The 15,587-nt window shown below is 41.1% G+C and overlaps 1 protein-coding gene across 3 annotated transcripts in view; it reads right to left on the reverse strand.

Moving 5' to 3' along the window:
• Positions 1-15,587, reverse strand: part of KCNJ16 (potassium inwardly rectifying channel subfamily J member 16) — an 86,176-nt gene that overhangs the window by 18,450 nt on the left and 52,139 nt on the right. Inside the window, exon 1 of one of the 3 annotated variants that reach the window (XM_042455955.1) lies at positions 7,152-7,319. The exons of 1 other annotated variant lie outside the window; for it this stretch is intronic. The gene's annotated coding sequence lies outside the window, so the exon portion shown is untranslated. Of the gene's footprint in view, positions 1-6,596; positions 6,656-7,151; positions 7,320-15,587 lie in introns of those variants that run through there. One more of the 3 variants, XM_042455957.1, reaches the window with a different exon arrangement.

Raw genomic sequence — 15,587 nt, forward strand, 5'->3', positions numbered from 1 at the left:
GATATCCTCCTTTTGTGAGTTAATGAATGAATCCAGTCCCTAGCCTTTCTATCTCTCTCACACTCTGCAGGAGTAATAACCCACTTTGAGAAGGAGTAATAACCCACTTTGAGACTGCTTTAACTCAATGGTATGGAATCCTGGGAATGCTAGTGTTTGGGAGACATTGAGACTTCTCTGTCAGAGGCTCTGAGGCCACAATAGACTACAATTCCCAGGATTCCCCAGCACTGAGCAGTCTCAAACTGGACCATTACCTCAGTGTGGATGCACCTGGTGAGGCATTCTGGGCACTGCAGTTCAACTACGTTTGGAGGGTTATGGGACTCCCTGTCAGAGATAGCTCTGGGGCCACAGTGTACTACAATTCCCAGCATTCCCCAGCACTAGCCCAGGACAGTTAAATCACTCTGGAACTGGACCATTTCCTCAGTGTGGATGCACCAGGTGAGGCATTCTGGGCACTGCAGTTCAGCTACGTTTGGAGGGCCATGGGACTCCCTGCCGGAGATAGCTCTGAGGCCACAGTGTACTACAATTCCCAGCATTCTCCAGCACTAACTGAGGACAGTTAAGTCACTCTTGAACTGGATTATTTCCTCAGTGTGGATGCAGCTTTGGTGAGGAACTCTGGGCATTTCAGTCCAGCTATGTTTTCTGCAGTGTATTTTGGACCAGAGACAAGGTGACCAGACATCCTCCTCCTTTTCCAGGACATGTCCTCTTCTGTCAAATTTCAAAATGTCCTCCATTTTGATCATGAAAATGTTGTCCTACATTTGTCCTACATTTGTCCCGGTTTGGAGGTCCTGACTTATGGCAACCCTAGTTATGCTGAGTGTGTGCATGCAAGACAGACAGACAGACAGACAGAGAGAATGACTCAGACAGGAACGTAGCCAAGGGGGGGGGTTCTTGGGGTCCGGACCCCCCCTTCCATTAGAAAAATGAATGGTGTGTGCTGCTGCACCACCGCACCCAAGCCCCATTATAATGGTGGCACTTAGTCTGGACCCCCCCCCCTTCCTAAAATCCTAGCTACGTCCCTGACTCAGGCAACTTTATGGCTGACTGCTGATTCATCTCAAGTGTGCAGCATTTCCTCTACATGGATTCTTTAGATGGAGAAATAGATATTTCCTCCTATCACTAGTTGCAGATTTTCTACACGGAGAATGAAGCGTCCTCTCCCCCAAACATTATCATTCTATCTTATCAATCGTTTAGCTTCAATTTCGACATCTCTCAGATCTGTCCAAATCAGTCTGATTGGGTTCAGGATCTGTTTGAATCTAATCACATCTCTATTTCTGAATCCATTCCAGGGTTTTGGCAGAGTTGAACTAATTCATTCTCTGAGCCAAAACATTTTGGAGAACCACCCATCCCTTGTTCTTAATTAATTAATTCACACTTTATTCAATTTGCAATCTTAGAGATTTTGAGTGTTTCTTTCCAGATTTCTAATCCCAAGGAGCCTATGTTCCAGCTTCTGAAAAACAGAAAACTCAAATCCTCGCTCCCAGCTCTTGTTGGCAGACAATATCTCAGGCTCTAAATAAGACATGATGTAATCCAATAACACATTCAACAATAGGTAAAATGCAGCTCACCAACAATGGCAGGATCAGGTTAGATGACTTTCTGGCAACACAGCCCAAACTCCCTAATATTTTTAATTAACAGAATGGCTGTTTTTTTGTTTTTTGTCACTTCGCACAACAATGCTTACTTACTGACAGTGAGTGGGAATAGATGCGGAGAAGCATTGGTTTCATAACAGGATTGTATAACCCAAGTTAGAAAATGCAAACACTGTATATTATTTATATATAATGTGCATATAATATGCCCACCACACAGCTGTTTGGAGCAGAAACACAAGTAGTCACTGCAAGAAAATGTCTCTTTAGTAAGAGTGCTCCAGTTCAGTATTCCAACAGAAGACTTGTAATGCCTCTTTGGGTTAACAGTGTTAGAAGAGGGTGTGTGAAAAAAATTCTACACTGTAAAAAACTGCATTCACATGTTGCAAGTCTGCTAAATATTTCCAAAATTTAACTTTAGCCCAAGCAGAGAGGTGGACATGGTTTCAGAAATGATTTTCAGAAAGAATATATATAATGAAGGAATCATGATCAGAACAGAACAGTAACTTTGGTGTGTTTGGCACTGTGTTGGCCACAACCAAGAAGGATGTGTCCAATTCAATCTGACCTAGGGTGAGAGGTTTACAGTTGATGCTTTTTTAAAAAAAAACGTTTGCTGGATCCTGCTGAATCAGGATCCCATGCAATTTGACGGTGTGCTGAGGACTGACAATGCTCACAATCTACTTGAAATGTTGAATGTGAAGATGCAGCCACCCCTTCATTGCACTCTGAAAAACATTGATAGCAAAACTCAGAATACCAATCATCTGTTTGGCTAGAATATGATTTTACAAAATAGCAAGTGGATCACAGTTGTTCTAAATTCTAAAATGAAGGACTTTCTATCAAATATGCCATGGCTCCCTGAGATTTGTCTCCCATGAATTCAGTAGGAAGTTACTGAAAAAATCTGAATATAATTTACTTCAACCTCAGATATGGAGAATAAATGTGTATTAACTGAATTTTCAAATTAGTTTACTCAGTTCTTGGTCTAGTATACTATTAATCAAAGCATGCACATATCTTTTAGTTCCCATTGAGAGAAAACCATGGGCATAGGTGTCTTTTCTTATTCTCTTTGAACTATATGCTTTAAACAAATGCACACCATTAAAAGTGCATCTTTTTGAAAAAGACATTCTTTAGATAACAGGGAAGATGCATATATTTGGAAAATGTGGACAAGCACACCTTATTCAGTGGAAAGAGATGGATAAATATTCTTGCTTGCTTGCTTGCTTGCTTGCTTATTTATTTATTTATTTATTTATTTATTTATTTTATAGGCCAACTTTTTCCGGTTGTGAGACTTAAGGTGGCTCACAGAAGGAAATCAGTTAAAATCTACCAATGCAATTGTAAAAACAAATAAAAATGACATAAGTAAAACAATATTGGACTATGATTCTGGAGACCAAGGGTCAAATCCCAACTTGGCCATGGAAATCCACTGGATGACCTTGGGCAAGTCACACTTTCTCAGCCTCAGAGGATGGCAATGGCAACCCTCTTCTGAAGAAACTTGCCAAGAAAACCCCTTAATATATTCACCTTAGGGTCACCAAAAGTTGAAAATAACTTGAAGATACACAACAACAAGAACAACAACACTCATGATAATAAACATGCATGGTAACCCTGACATATGGTTTATGGCAGTGATGGTGAACCTTTTAGAGACCGAGTGCCCAAACTCAGTGGCCTTCTGACATCAGGTGTTACCTGATGCCAAAACTACTGGGGAGGGGCAGGACTTCTGGGGGAACCTCCAGCAGTGGGACATCTCCTGGCATTTCCAGGGTGGGAGGAGTGGAAGAACAGAGCATTCCTTTTCTTCTCCCCTCCTACCCTGGAAAGGCTTTCTCCTGGCATTTTCAGGGTGGGAGGGGTGTCCCTAGCTGCTCCTGGCCTCTGCCATGGTGGAGGCAACAGCGGGCATGCCCTCAGAGAAGGCTCTGCATGCCTTTTCTGGCATGTGTGCCACAGGTTCACCACTATAGGTGCATGGTGATAAAATAGTTCAAAGCAAATATGACAGGGCAAAAACAAAACAGTCTCAATGCCATTATTCAATAATTGAACAAAGGGGAAATCTATTGCTGGCGTCAGATGGAAATAATTTATCAACACTGTTTCCACTTGTGGAGGTCCTTAATAATTAAAAATCATGTTCTGTTGTATGCCATCAAGATATGGTTGGAAAAGCCTTTATATATGTTGCTCATGCAGGTTCTAAGCCTCTTTGCAACCCAATATACTGAAGACCACCTTCCCATGGCACAGCCAATGATTTTATGATGTCTAGAGGAGAAGAGAGCATCTGAGATAGCTGAAGGGAAGAGTGAAAAAGGAAAGACAGATTTAACTGTGTGTTAATACAGGGATGCAGTGGCTCAAGTAGTTAAGACGCTGACCCTGTTGATCGCAAGATCGGCAGGTTGGCAGTTCAAGGCCCGGGTACTGTATGATGGGGTGAGCTTCCATCACTAGATCTAGCAACCTAGGACTACAAAAATACTGCTCAGACATTGATTTGTAATTTGGAATGATGTTCAGCCATGAGAACCCACTGGGTTACTTTGAGCAAGTCACATGCTCTCAGCCTTAGAGGAAGGGAAGAGCAATTATGAATAAATCTTGTCAAAAAATGCTAGGAGAAGTTCACTATAGGTCAGAGTCATCTTGAAAGCCCATAACAACAACAATCTTTGTGTGTAGGTGTGTTGGTGTGCGCTTTAACTCATCCTTATCTGTGTCTTGAGCTGTAATTCCTGATAGACTGTCAAAGCAAAGCAAGATTCAAACCTAGGCATTGACCCTCATGAATAAGTGGTTCTTGTGGGGGATTAATGTTACATAGCCACATTGCATTATTTTTCCCCTTTAAATAGGGGGGGGGGGGGGGAGTCATTAAAATGTATACATTGTGGTTATACCAAAAAAAGTACTAAATACACCACACTAGGTTTTGAAACTGGCCTCTTCATCAAGTAAAGACAGGAAAAAATCATGCAGAGGAAAGAAAACTGATGATTATAAGAGATAAAGATCTGCATTTATTCTGAGGCTTCATCCACACTGCAGAAATAATCCAGTTTGGCACTGATTTAACTGTCATTGCTCAGTGCTGTGGAATTCTAGGAATTGTAGTTTTATGAGATATTTAGGCTTCTCTGCCATAGAGCTGTGGTGCCACAATAAATTACAATTCCCAGAATCCCATAGCATTGAGCCATGGCAGCTAAAGTGGTGGCAAATTGCTTTAATTCTGCAGTGCATATGAATCATTAGGTGTTTGCTTAAAATGCTTAAAATAAATTTTATATAATTTTAGTAATTCCAGAAACCTTTTTCTTTCTTTTTTTCAATGAGCATATGATTGTGATATTTGGATCAGGTTATTCCTGGGCAAAACATCATAGAATTTCTCTGAGATATATAAAAGCATGGAATCTAAAGATGGAATTAATGTGGATCCTATTTTCCGTGTCTTTTTACTAAAATGCCAATAGTCATAAGATGCATGTTTTGGAAATTCCAGCAGCACTAAGTTCCCATTAGAATTTTTTCCTTCCTTCCAGTTGCCTATTTTTCACTGTCAAAATTGTACACATGGAGCCACAACTGAGAAATCTAAGTTTGTAGCTGCAGACTATGTGCACATGAATCTGCAGATGCTGTAAGCAGGGTGGAGGAAAGAGGTGAAGGAGGAAAAAAACAGAGCAGAAAACACTTAGGGATACTGTCCTTAATACCTTTCCCTAATACATTTTAATACTTATTTTAGGAAACAGCAAGAATAGCATGAAAGAGAAAAGAACTCATGAGGTATGCTGATTATGCAAGCTACCCACAATATTTACTGGAACCAGCTGTGGAAAAATTAGCCAACAGGGATGTACTTGGAGCCTGGGAGCTACAGTGTTCATCAAACCAAGAGACACAGTGTCACGTAACTAAAGGAGAGATGAATCAGTTGCAAGGTGGGGAGAGAGAGCTGAGGGATCTGGATTGAGAGAGTGAAATGAGTATCTCAGATCAAATGGCAGCCTGAGGTCAAAATCCAGGGAAGGGAACCAGGTTAAGTGGGTATGATAGGAGAGATGCATCAGGATAAGTGAAAGACCAGCTGCTGAAAGTCTTGGAGATTCCAGAAGGAGAGTAGAAACAGAGGAGAGAGCAAGACAGTCAAGCAGGACAGTTGTTTTATTGAATGACAAGGAATCTATTGTTGTGCTTGTTATTGTTGTGTGCAAGTTAATACAGGGATGGGAAGGGGCAAGGCTTCAAACATAATGGCAGGTGGGCAGATAAAGGTGAGGAGTCAGGAAAGTAACTTTGGTCAAGAAGGTCCCCCCACCAGCTCTGCAGAGGAGCAGAAATTCAAAGGTTTAAGCCCCTTGCTCCACATTCAAGAGCTCCAGGGCAAGTGACCTCCTTGCAACCACTTGCTATTCTTGTAACTTCTTCCTCTTCCAACAGACCTTGTCTTTATCAAACTTTCACTCGCATAACCTTTTCTACTACATCTTTCTCTCCTTCCATTGCTCCTCTTATATGTTGCTTATATGTAGGAGCCCTGGTGGCGCAGTGGTTAAATGCCTGTACTGCAGCCACTCACTCACAAACCATAAGGTTGCAAGTTCAATACCAGCAAAAGAGCTCAAGTTTGACTCAGGCTTGCATCCTTCCAAGGTGGCTAAAATGAGTACCCAGATTGTTGGGGGCAATTAGCTTACACTTTGTATACAGCTTAGGGAGTGCTTAAGTGCACTGATAAGCAATATAGAAATATACTTGCTATTGCCATTGCTATTGCTTCTCCCTTGCTGCCTTCCTTTCCCAGTTCCCAATTCCTCCCTCTTTCTTTCCCCTCATTTTCAACCCTGTGATTTCAAAGAAGAAGTCCATATTTTGTCTCTCTACAGATCAAGCTCTTACCAATGTTGGCTTTCTCTTCTGAAGCACCAAAGCCTGAGAAATTGGGTCTCTGTTGTAGCTTGTCTTTCAGCCCAAGTACAAACCTCCAGCTGCTCAGAAAAAGCATGCTGTTCCTGATTCCCGCCAGGTTGCCTTGCTTTGTAGTGAAGCATTCTATTAGCATTCTGGGCATCTGATCATTATCATGTATAAACAAGACTTATCATCCTTTATATGGGGGGTGGGAGGTGGGATCTTCACTTACTTGGGATCGCTCATGACTTCTGCAGCATCAGTTTTAGAAATGAAACTCATTTTGCCATAGAGGTTATCAGCCTGGACAGAGTGGCCATCATTTATATCAATCAATCAATCAATCAATCAATCCTAATTTTTTAATATTTATTGTCAACGTCCAGTTACTGAATTAAACAGGGAAGATTAACCCATACAGCCCATTTGCCTAGTTTCATCAACACAAAAGCACCAGAATTCTGCTATCATCCAGCTACAAAGCCAGTCTTTTAAAGGCAGTCTATGATATGTCTTCAGCTCCCGGGTCCCCAGTCCACTCACCAGTTTGTTCGCCAAGAGGGCGGTTACCACCAGCAGCACCAGGATTGCTTGCTAGCTAGAACCATAGCAGTTACTGATTTGGAACAAAACTGTGCTCTTCTTAATTTTCTCAGTTATATCCCCACCCCAATCCAGAAGGCAACACAGCTCAGTTAGCCTTTTCTGTCTTGAGGTCTTCATTCTATGGGGTGCTAAGCAACCTTGGCTCCCACAGCTCATTGAGCATTTAGGACGAACGGGCACTTCACAATAGCCCTGGCAGTTATTCAGAGTTGTGCTTCCGCATTAAGTGTTAGATACTTCCAAAAAGTAAAATAAGATAGGGAAGAGAGAGGGAGAAAGTTGCATGTAAAAGGTCAGCTAGGTTCTGAATAATTATTTTGGCTTTGCCAAATCTTCCTAAAAAAAATAAATTAAAAAAAATTGGATCTTCTGCCTAAACTTGCTTCTGATGTTCTGCTTAATTGTGCCTGCCTTAACTTTTACTAGCGTTTTCACTTTAGTTTTTCATATTTTGTATGCTTTATATGGTAGGCTTTTTCAAAAGAACAACAAAAACACCATGAATTGAGTTTTGTTGTGTGTTTTTGGGCAACACTTCAAGAGTCAGTTTGACAAAGGATGTAACTTACAAGTGTTTGAAATAAATAAATAAATAAATGTGGAGCTCTAAAAATATACAGACTGCCAGCCTTTTTGGAGGCAGACAATTAAAATAATCTGTGTATGTGATTTGTGTGAGGCTCTGTTGCTACATGTGACTATGCCAGTAGAGAGTTTCAATGTTTCTACTGCTTCTGATTAAAAAGTGTCCTAGACCTAGAAAATATTATTCTACACTGAAGGAGAGGACTGGATCAAAGCTCCGTTAAAAGAGATGCATTTAAGTGGGGAAGAGATAGGGAAGTGTAATTCCCAGCCTCAAGACTATTTTGGAGAAGGACAGCAGGAAGGTAGGCTTAAAAATGTTTTCCCATTCAGCAGGAGGGCAGGAAACCGAAGTCCAAGGCTGCTCTCACACTACAGAATTAATACAGTTTGACACCATTTTAATTGACATGGCTGTATGCTATGGAATCCTAGGGTCTGTAGTTTGTTGTTCCACCAGAGTTTTCTAGCAGAGAAAGCTTACAAAACTACAAACCCCAGAATTCCATATCATTGAGCCATGGCAATTAAAGTGGTATCAAACTGCATTAATTCTGCAGTATAGCTGTAGCCTGAGAGCCTTATCGCACTAGAAAACAAACCTGAATCAGAGCCAGAGACTAGTGGATTTCTCCATGCCTTACTGTATAATGTCACAGTGCTTCAATGTTTCCCCATGAGAGATGGTTGTCAAAACAAGTATTTTGTCAAATGGATTTTTCTGGCTAGGAAAAAAGCCTTGTTTTGGCAACCATCTCCCACAGGAAGAGAAGTGAAGTGCTATGATGTCATGCAGTAAGGCACAGAAAAAGTTGCTAATCAATAGCTCCATTTTAGCTTTGTTTTCTAGTGCAGTGAGGGTCTAAATCTACACAGTCATAACCAAGAGTATAGCTATGGAGGGAACAGAATGAATGCACTGCCTCCCCCCCCCCAGTAAGAATTCTTGCCCATGACAGGTTAAATTTAGGGACACCAGAGGGGGCTTGACTTTGCCTTCCTCTGAAGCTGAAAGAGTGTGACTAATCCAAGATCACCCAGTGGGTTTCCATGGCCAAGTGGGATTCAAACCCTGGTCTTCAGAGTCATAATCCAGTGCTCAAACCACTACACCACTTTGGCTCCTTTATTTCTTTCTTACCCTGCTTGTACTGGACTGACAGGAACACAAGAAGAAGAAGGAAAATCCTCTCTCCTCACTGATCTTTCCTTTGGACAGCTTCCAGATGGGACATTTCATTCATTCAAAGTACTGGAACATCTTGACACAAAGGTTCTGTCCAGCTCATCCCATCTGTATTCTAATGATCTACTGCCTTCCATCCTACCCTGTTCTGTCCTTCTGACAGGTCTTCCTGAGTGTCTTGTTGCCACCCTCCTTCCCTTCCAAGCTGTCACAATGGAAGCAGTGTTTCATTTTGCCTCTTTCAATACTATGCATGCAACTCACATTCTTCCAAAGCAGAGAACTCAGCTTTCTAGTCAGGAAAGAAATGTGACATGTAAGACAACACTGAGGAAAACCACAACAACTTGCCCTCAACTGATGATGAAACGTCTTGTCCTTATCTGACTTTTATTTTTCATCCATGTGTCATTTTAATATTTCTGAATGCATTAGGAACATAGCCACAACATTTTCAGTCTTTCTACTAGACAAATTTTGTATGTCTTGCAAGACATTTAGGACACTCTGGAATCTAAAAATGACTAAAGCTAAAAGCAAACTAAAGGGTTGTGATAAATTTTAGTAAAATTCTGTTGTCTGTTCCTCTACTAGCGTACAGAGGCATAAATAAACATTGCATTCCAGCATGGGATAGTGCTTTGAGCATTGGATTAGTTCTTTGGGAGACCAGGGTTCAAATCCCTACTCTGCCACATAAAACCTCTGAGTGATTCTTTCACCTCAGAAGAAGGCATAGGCTAACCCTCTCTGAATAACTCTTGTTAAAAACAACAACCTTGTGATAGGGTTTCAATACATTGCAGTTGACTTGAAGTCATATAACAACAAGAAGTTATTATGCCGCTTTTATAAAAAGATGTAATCTTATCTTTATTGTATATAGCCCAGCTATATATTTATGCATTTAACTGGTAAATAAACACAAACATGAATAAACATTTCATTCCAGCTCTCATGGGGAAAAGCTATCTCTCATGGGGGGGGGGGGACTGAAGCCCCCTGCAAATATTTGTAAGCTCCTTTTTACATGAGAAGAGTGTACATGCCTATCTCACCCCATGTAGATTCAGAGGCAGGAGCAGTGAAGATCAGAGGAAAGAACCTTAACATAAAATATGACAAAATTCTACTAGCAGAAACCAACAAAGACCTGGAGCAATTGCTAAAGAAGATGTAATGTCAAGGTAGGCATAATGGTGAACATTAAGAAAACAAAAATAATGACCATGAAAGATCTACAATGATTTATTCTAGATAATGAGAAAATTGAAATAGTCAAAGAGTTCTCATACCTTGGATCAAACATTGATCAGAACAGAGACTGGAGTCTAGAAATCAGAAGAAGACTAGGGCCCAAAGCAGATGGGTGGCAAGGAGTGGCCTCTGGCTGCTCCAGCAGCAATTGGACCAGGACTGTGGCAACTGCATAGACCACTCTCATAGACCACAGCTTACTGCTGACGTGGTCCCAAATGGGCCACACCTGGAGCAAATTAAATCTGCTCCTTTTCTCAGAAACTTCAGGCCACCTTTGGCAGCCTTGGAGCAGCTTCCAGACACTTTGGGAGCATGTGTCATCTGCATACCATGCCCCCAAAGCAGCCAGAAGCCATCTGTTTTGGGCTTACAATGGAGAAGGGCAACTATGAAAGAATTGGACAAGATCCTAAAGTGTAAAGACATAACTCTGAACTCTAAAGTGAGGATAGTCCAAACCACTGGATTCTCCAACACCATGTTCAGATGTAAGAGCTGGGCAATGAAGAAAGCTGATAGAAAGAAAATAGAAAGACAGTGAAGAAAGCTGATAGAAAGAAACTCACTTGAAATGTGGTGGTGGTGGTAAAGAGTGCTGAGAATACCATGGACATCCAAGGATATCATGGGCAGGCAAACAAATGTGTTCTAGAACAGATCAAGGCTGAACTCTCCCTGGAAGCCAAGATAACTAAATTGTGGCTGTCAAATTTTGGCCACATCATGAGAAGGCATAAATCATTAGAAAATACAATAATTCTAGGAAAGGTAGAAAGCAATAGAAAGTGAAGAAGACTACATGCCAGATGGTTAGACTCAATCAGGAAGGCCACAGGTCTGAGCCTGCAGGACTTATGCAGGGCAATTGAGGGCAGGGAGTGCTTCAGATGTCTCATTCACAGGGTCCCTATGAGCTGACGTCTATTCAAAGGAAGCTAACAACAATCAGTATTTGGATCTCACTGCAAAAAATTAAATAATTTTGTTTTTAATGCATGGCAGTGAATTTAGGCATCCATATTTACCACCACCACCCACAACATGCAGGGAGGGGGAAATACTCTGTTGAAATGCCACAGAGTGGTTAGTGGCAAGATTACAGCAGGAAGTGGGGAACATCTGGGCTTATCCACAGAACAGAGGGAGGCTGGGCAATGTATAGCCCTCCAGATGTTGACAGACTGCAGTTCCTATCAGCTAATAAATAGTGAATGGAGAGTCCAACAACATCTGGAAGGACACATATTGCCTAGCCTTGCCATATACAATAAGACCAGTCTGACTCTTAAGAACTGCACACTGCTTGAAACTGAAAGTGACAGTGGTAAGGGAGTGTTCTCATTTTGCTCCTTGCATAATGCTTAGCTTAGAGCAACGTCCTTATTTATCTTTCCTTGGAAGTAACTTCCATCATTTCCCTAACTTTGTCTCCAAAGTAATAACATTTATTGGATAGCAGAAAAATTCAAGGAATAACATAGGGTAAAATCCAAAGAGTTGTTGGAGAAAAATTATCAAAGGAAACCTGTGGCACTTTATAGACCAGGGGTAGGCAACCTTTTTGAGCCGGGGGGGGCCAGGTTGCTGTCCTCAGACAACTGGGGGGCCGAAGCCAAAAAATAAATAATTAAATAATTTTTTTAAAAAATAAATAAATAAATAAACCGGGAAAAATGTAGGACAACATTTTCAAATGGTGGACACTTTTTTAAAAAAGTGGAGGACACGCAAAAAAATTTGCTGATTTTTAAAAAAATGTTAATATAAATGCATGTTTCTGAGGCGTCTATAGACCAGTGCCCCCCTTGCCCCTGTGCACGAGAGGCCAAAGGCCCCAGCGGCAATCGGCGGCAGGACCGGGCTGGGGCCGGTCCCAAGGCCTCGCTGGGACGCATCCAGCCCGCGGGCCGCAGGTTGCCTACCCCTGTTATAGACTGACAAAATCAATGTGGCATGGGTCAGTGCCTATCTCATCTCATGAATGAGCTCTGACCTATCAAAGCCTATGCCATAGCAAATTTGTTAGGGACAAATGTTCTTAAACTTAGCATGGGCTACATTTTGGCAACATCCATGTGTTGAACATACAGTGTAGCTCTACCCCATCAGAGTAAGAATGTTTTTTTTTTTTGTTCTAATGGTACAACTATGATTAGCCAGATCATGGAAAAGTTACTTTTGGGGTGCTTGGGGTGCTTCAGAACACAGGATTGTCCAGTTAACATGGCTAATGACAACTGCCAGTATCGGGATCTGCTGTGATATAATGATCTGAGTGTTGCACTAGGATTCTGAGGGACCAGAGTTTGAAGCACACTTGATGACCCTGGGCTAGTCACAGTATCTCAGCCTAAGGTAATGGCAAACTCCTCTGACTAAATCTTGTCAAACTGAACCTAACATTTCCTAGCTAGAGCTGACTAAAGATAAGCCAAACAATATTGCAGCACATCTGCAACAGCTGAATCAAAGCTTGACTTTTTATATTTCTTAAGCAAGGTATAAATATTGCTTGATATGATATTAAAATTAAATTTGCCTTAAGATTCATCTCTTAATCCCCCAAAGCAAAAAATAAATATATAAAAATAGAGTAATTCACATAGTGTAGACTGGCTCCTGGAGTATACATAATAATTTAATAGTCTTAAATGCAAAAAACAAAAACATTTTCCCCCTCATCTAACAGTGGGCAGCTGAAGGATTGTGCAAAATCTGAAGCTGTTTTCACTCTTCATTTACAAATACACAAGTCAATTTCTTTCAAACTTCCATGTTAAAAGACTAGGTTCTGTTCTCTTTGATTCTTGTTTCATGTGCTTTGTGTGTTTGTAATATTTTCCACAGAGAGTGAGATCAGCAGTGTTATGTCTATAGTCAGAACTATGTGGAGCTACAGGTGATACATTCGAATTAGGGAGGAAATACTTCTTGACTTCATGAGGGAGTTCAACCATAACTACATATCAGACATAAACATAGTGAAGGATGATCGTCAATCTTCAATCCTGCCCATGCTACAACATCAATTAAGTTTTAATATAACCCCCATGCACCTTGCTGAAATGTTTCTAAAGCATGCTGGAGTGACAGTCTCAGTTATGAATTCCATTGTTTTCATTCTTTTGGTTCTGTAGGCACTTTCCCCTCACAGGGTACAGCCTTCTACACAGTTAAATGAACTTATTTTGGGGTAGACCCACTGCTTCCATTGCCAATTGAGGTGAAGTTATTGCAAGTGGGAAATCCTATGGCAAATAAGAATGCCACTGTACTGCTTTACAGAGGCTCTGCTGCCCCATGAAGTTGTGCTAAATATATTGTTTTGTCCTTTATTTAAAGAAAAAAGTTTTTATAAGAACAGCAATCACCACTCTGCCACCTCATTTTAACTAATGGTAGCTTCCGTATTTGGAATCAGTATGACTGAAATGCTGGACTAAAAATCCAGGAGACCAGAGTTTGAATCCCTGTTCAACGATGGAAACCCACTGGCCTGGTGCAAATCACACTCTTTCAGCCTCAGAGGAAGGCAATGGCAAGCCTCCTCTGACTACATCTTGCCAAGAAAACCCCATGATAGATTCACCTGAGGGTCAGCATAAGTCAGAAACGACTTGAAGGAACACAACAAATACCATCACAACCACAAAGTTCAAGTATCACAATTAACTGCTTAATATATACAATATTCAGTGGCCATTTTCTTCATACAAACCCTTCCTAAATAAAGGGAAAAGTCTGGATTAAATACTTCAGTCCAGCATGAAACTAGACTTTAAATTCTAGTTTCATGTTCTTCAGGTTATATTTTGGCACAATGATTGACCTAGTGTTGTTCTTTAGCTGTTCTCCAATTTTTGATATTAGGAGTTCATAGGCTGTGCCACAATCTGCTACTGGTATTGTTTTGCAGAAAGAATGGAACTTTTCCACCTTCTGTTTCCAAGTAATCAATCTGATTTCTACATTGGGCATCAAATGATATCCGTGTATACAGTCACCTCGTTGGTTGCCTGGAGTATGTTTTTGCAAGCAATGAACTGTTAATTTCACAAAATTCCATCAGTCACTCTCCTTCATCTTTTCTTGAACCTAGGCCAATTTCTTCTAAAATGTTTGGTTTTGCCCACATTTTTATTTCTGTGTTCCAGTCGCCTATGATTATGAACATAACCTGTTTTGGTGTGCGATCAATTTCCTCCTGGACTCCAACACAGAATCATTTGATTTCTTTCTGTTCTGCCTCTGCTTAGAGCATAAACATGATTATGATTACACTTATGGGTTTTTCCTGAAGTCTTATTGATATTATTTAGTGATACGTTGCATTACATCCCTTGACTGCTTTTGGTACATCTTTTCTCATTATTAATGCCACCTGTTTCTTCTTAGATTTTCATTTCCTGAGTAAAAACATTGGGCCTTACCACACATGCTAATGGCATGGGATGAGAACGGTCCAAAAGGGGCCGGGAAGGGAACGGAATGAGTGGGGGATGTATTTTACTGTACACAGGAAGTCCTTCACTCGTTCCGTTTCCTTCCCTTCCATTCCCAATCCGTCCCAGAGAAGGTGATTTTTCAGAACTATTCTGAACAGTTCTCAAAAATTGCATCCTCTGGAATGGAGTGGGAATGGAAGGGAAGGGAACAGAAGAGAATGGGACTTCTGCGTGCAGTAAATTGCATCCCCCACTTGTTCTCCACTCATTCCCGGCCCCTTTCGTTCTGTTCTCATCCCGTGCATGGAGCCCCTGTGTGATAAGTTTCATTGTTTAGTTATATGATTGAAAATGTCAGAAAATGTTCCAGTCTGACCATAAAATGTTCACACTAAGTTCTGCAATGTTTATACATACCATTTTTGTTTTGCAGTGTCTAGCTTCCCCTGATTCATGAATCTCACATTTCATGTTCCTATAACACGTGTTATGGAACTTCAGACATCCCTTTCACCACTGTCAACATCATCCTTCTAGCATGAGTCCAGTTCCTTGATTTGCTACTACTCATAGCTGTCCTCTGCTCTTCCACAGTACAGTGGTGCCTCGGGTTACGAAATTAATTCGTTCCGCGGCCGCTTTCGTAACCCGAAAAGCCTTCGTAAGCCGAATTGCCATAGGCGCTAATGGGGAAAAGCCGCGTTTCGTGCGAAAAAGCCGAAAAAAGCACCAAAAATTTTCTTCGTATCCCGAAAAAACATTCGTAACCCAGAACAATGATTTCCTATGGGATTTTTTCGTATCCCGAAAATTTCGTAACCTGGGTATTTCGTATCCCGAGGTACCACTGTACTGGGACAATACTGCTCTTTCACTCACAGAGTGATTTTCAAGGAA

Source organism: Sceloporus undulatus, chromosome 2, assembly GCF_019175285.1.
Source record: "Sceloporus undulatus isolate JIND9_A2432 ecotype Alabama chromosome 2, SceUnd_v1.1, whole genome shotgun sequence".
NCBI lineage: Eukaryota > Metazoa > Chordata > Lepidosauria > Squamata > Phrynosomatidae > Sceloporus > Sceloporus undulatus.